Source organism: Muntiacus reevesi, chromosome 2 (genome assembly GCF_963930625.1).
Source record: "Muntiacus reevesi chromosome 2, mMunRee1.1, whole genome shotgun sequence".
In the NCBI taxonomy this organism is placed as follows: domain Eukaryota; kingdom Metazoa; phylum Chordata; class Mammalia; order Artiodactyla; family Cervidae; genus Muntiacus; species Muntiacus reevesi.
Window position 1 is genome coordinate 23,739,846 of NC_089250.1, and position 5,015 is coordinate 23,744,860.

A 5,015-nucleotide genomic window follows, 5' to 3' on the forward strand; every position below is an offset into this window, starting at 1 on the left:
TCCTGAGGTGAGTGTTCTGGGCTGGCGGGCAGCTCTCTCCATGTGGTCATCTGGGGACCCAGACTCTTCTATCCTGGGAATCTTGCATTACCAAGACCCTTGGGGCCCTCTGTGTGGCTGGGACTAGCCCTGGCTTTGAGGACAACTTGGTCACAAAGACACATGTAACTGCTGGGAAATGAGGTCTCACTGGGCAGCCATGCACAGGCTGACAAGTTCATCACCGTGGAAAAAAGCAAGCTTGATAGGAAATGAGCAGTCTCCACCACACTCAGTACTCAGGTCTGTGCCAGTCAGCATTTCATTACACGGTTTCATAAGCATAGATATTGTCAGCTCGTTAAATTAGAGGATGACACCAGTATGGAAAAGAGAAAATATATGTTGGATGATACATGATTTTTAAAAATTTCTATTTATTCATTTTTGGCTGTGCTGGGTCTTCATTGTGCCTGGGCTTTCCTCTAGGCATGGAGAGCAGGGGCTCCTCTCGAGTTGTGGTGCGCAGGCTTCTCATTGCAGCGGCTTCTCCTGTCATGGCACGTGGGCTCAGTAGTTGCAGTCACTGAGCTCTAGAGCAGAGGGTCAGTACTCGTGGTACACGGACTTAGCCAGTCCGCAGGCCTGTGGGATCTTCCCAGACCAGGGACTGAACGCGAGTCTCCTGCATGGGCAGCTCACCACTGAGCCACCAGGGAAGCCCTGATGAAGATTCTTTCAACTCATAAACTTAGGAAATGGTTCTTAGATATGACACCAAAAACACAAGCAATGAATGAAGAATAAACTGGATATCATCAAAATTTAAAACTTTATGTTTCCAAAGATATCAAGAAAATGAAAAGAAAACATAGAGAATAGGAAAAAAACTTTTGCAAATTATATATCTTTTGAGGGACTTGTCAAGTGGGCCTTAGGAAGCATCACGACGAACAAAGCTAGTGGAGGTGATGGAATTCCAATTGAGCTATTTCAAATCCTAAAAGATAATACTGTTAAAGTGCTGTACTCAATATGCCAGCAAATTTGGAAAACTCAGCCGTGGCCACAGGACTGGAAGAGGTCCGTTTTCATTCCAATCCCGAAGAAAGGCAATGCCAAAGAATGTTCAAACTCCTGCACAATTGCCTTGCACTCATCTCACACACTAGCAAAGTAATGCTCAAAATTCTCCAAGTGAGGCTTCAATAGTACACGAACTGAGAACTTACAGATGTTCAAACTGGATTTAGAAAAGGCAGAGGAACCAAAGATCAAATTGCCAACATCTGTTGGATCACTGAAAAAGCAAGACAGTTCCAGAAAAACATCTACTTCTGCCTCATTGACTACACTAAAGCCTTTGACTGTGTGGATCACAACAAACTGGAAAATTCTTAGAGATGGGACCACCTTACCTGCCTCCTGAGAAATCTGTATGCAGGTCAAGAAACAACAGTTAGAACTGCACATGGAACAACAAACTGGTTCAAAATTGGGAAAGGAGTACGTCAAGGCTGTATATTGTCACCCTATTTACTTAACTTATATGCAGAGTACATCATGCAAAATGCCAGACTGGATGAAGCACAAGCTGGAATCAAGATTGCCAGGAGAAATATCAATAACCTCAGATATGCAGATGACACCACCCTTATGGCAGAAAGTGAAGAAGAACTAAAGAGCCTCTTGATAAAAGTGAAAGAGGAGAGTGAACAAGTTGGCTTAAAACTCAACATTCAAAATACAGATCATGGCATCCGGCCCCATCACTTCATGGCAAATAGATGGGGAAACAATGGAAACTATGACAGACTTTATTTTCTTGGGCTCCAAAATCACTGCAGATGATGACTGCAGCCATGAAATTAAGATGCTTGCTCCTTGAAGGGCAAGCTATGAAGAAAAGCTAAGACCAACCTAGACAGCATATTAAAAAGCAGAGACATTACTTTGCCAACAAAGGTCCATCTAGTCCAAGCTATGGTTTTTCCAGTAGTCATGTGTGGATGTGAGAGTTGGACCATAAAGAAGGCTGAGCACCAAAGAATTGATGCTTTTGAACTGTGGTGTTGGAAAAGACTCTTGAGAGTCCCTTGGACTGCAAGGAGATTAAACCAGTCAATCCTAAAGGAAATCAGTCCTGAGTGTTCACTGGACGGACTGATGTTGAAGCTGAAGCTGCAATACTTTGGCCACCTGATGCAAAGAACTAACTTGTTGGAAAAGACCATGATGCTGAGAAAGATTGAAGACAGGAGGAGAAGGGGATGACAGAGGATGAGATGACTGGATAGCATCACCGACTCGATGGCCATGTGTTTGAGCAAGCTCCAGGAGTTGGTGATGGACAGGGAAGCCTGGCGTGCTGCAGACCATGGGGGTCACAAAGAATCCGACACAACTGAGTGACTGAACTAAACTGAAGGGACTTCTATCTAGAATATATAAAGAACTATTATACCTTATTATTATTATTAAAAAATTAACCCAATTTTTAAATTGCAAACTACTGGAATAGCTAATTCTCCAAAGACGACATGCAAATATCCAATAAGCATATGAAAAGTGCTCAATACCATCAGCCATCAGAGAAATGCAAATCAAACCCAGAGACAGCACTCCACACCCACTAGGGGAGCTATTCTCAGACAGAAACAAGTGTTGGAGAGGGTGTGGAGGAACTGTAACTCTTATATACTGCTGGTTGTTGTTACTGTTTAGTCACTAAGTCATGTCTGACTCTTTGTGACCCTGTGGACTGTAGCCTGCCAGGCTCCTCCCCCATGGGACTTCCCAGGCAAAATACTGGAGTGGGTTGCCATGTCCTCCCCCCAGAGGATCTTACTGACCCAGGGATTGAACCCAGGTCTCCTGCATTGGCAGGCAGGTTCTTTACCACTGAGCCACCAGGGACGCCCATACTGCTGGTAAAGATGGAAAATGGTGCAGTCACTTTGGAAAACCGTCTGGCAGTTCCTCAAATGTGTAAACATAAAATTACCCTAGTCTGCTCCTAGGCGTACACATAAAAGAAATACGTCCACACAAAAATCTGTACACAAATGTTCAAAGCAGTATCATTCATAATCACCAAAATGGGAAAATAACCCAAATGTCCATCAACTGATATGATATATTTGTATCACAGAATATTATTTTAAAAAAGGAATAATACTTTATAATAATTTTATATGAAGCATAATCTAAAAAGTAGTGAATCAGTATGTTGCACAGCTGAAACTAATGTACTATTGTAAGCCAACTACAATTCCATTTTTAAAAGTTAGAAATTAAAATTATACAATGTATGTCCGAATTTTAAAAAAGAAGTAAAAGACTGATACATGTACAATATGGATGAACTTTGCAAGCAGTAAGCTCAGAGGAGAAGGCCAGTTACATGGAACACATGTAGCATGATTCCAGTTCTATGGCATATCCAGAACAGACAGATCTATAGAGACAGAAAGGAGACTAGTGGTTATCTAGAGCTGGAGGGATGAGGAAGCTGGGGAGAGGTGTGACAGTTAAGGGGTGTGGAATTGCTTTGGAGATTATAAAAATGTTCAAAATTGACTCTGGTGATGGATATAGTATACAGTGAGTATATTAGATATTCTAAAAGCCACAGAATTGTACACAGTAAATGGGCTTGTATGGTATGTTCATTAATCCTCAATAAAGCTGTTAAAAAAAATCATGGGAATTCCCTGGTGGTCCAGTGGTTAGGACTCCAAGCTTCCACTGCAGGGGGCATGGGTTCCATCCCTGGTTGGGGAACTAAGACCCTGTATGCCACATGGCCAAAAACAAACAAAACACAACACAGGCAGGTAACGATGGGCTCCCACCAAAAAATGAAATGTACTGTTGCCCTGTCTAACATCCAGCTCGGAGATTCTGAAAACCCTCTGCACAAGTATGGGATGGGGAGACAGGTGTTGGTGGTGACTCCAGGAAAAGGGGGCGGGGAGTCAGGATTGCAGGATATCATAAGCTCACTATGAGCAAACAGCAGGATTGGGCTGCCAGAACAGTTAAACATGCTTAGTGAAGGCTGTCCTCCCAGCAGAACTTCCAGGGGCTGTTACCAGCTTTAAAGCCCTGAGTACACTGAAAAAGAGCCCACTCCCAGCTCTAAGCTCACAACTGGGCGGGGGGGAAGATGGAAATCCTAATGGCAGTTATCGCCAGGGCTTCTGGTGTCAGGGGAGTCTTCTGCTCTGGCCTCAGGCTGTCTGACTCACTGGTGTCAGCGGGCCTGTGACTCCCGTCACCAGGTCGGATGAGGAGAGGCTGCACAGATCTGGGTGGAAGGTCCCCTTCATTCAGGGCTGTTGACTGGGGGTCCGCAATGGCAACCCTCTTGCCAGGCTCCCTGTGGATGCCAGTGAAGGAAGTTGGGGGAGGGGATCAGGAATCAAGTGGCTCTGACAAAAAGACAATCATCTTTGTTTATGGTATAATGTTTTAAAACATTTTAAAACACAGGTATAATGCTTTAAAAACATCTCCCAGTGATGCTTCCTTATCAGTAAGCCAATCTCACACTCCCTAAGTTTCCTATAACATCCACTTTCCCTTTCTTCATAAACACTCCACTCCTCACCAAAAGCCAACGGAGGACAGAATGGAAAGTTTGAGCCCCCCAGGGAGGATTTAATATCACTGCTCTAAGTTTGGGAGTCTCTCTGAGATTGCTGACAAAAGGAAAACAGAATTGCCTGAATTGTTTTCATTTTCAAGAAGGAGAAGGCATACCACATTAACAAAATATAAAGGAGTTACTGACACAACAGCTGAAAGAATTTTTTGACATGATTCTTTGTTTCAGTGGATAAAATGTAGGTAATGGAAAATCATTTTTCAGTAAAGCAGGAAAAGCATGTTATATTTATACATGTTACTCATAAGTCGCTGATCTGTTATTTCTACTAGATGTCCATGTATGTCATTTAATTCTGCTAGAATTAATTTCTGCTTAATTCTGCTTAATTTCTGCTAGAATTCAGCAGAATAAATAAATAATAAAT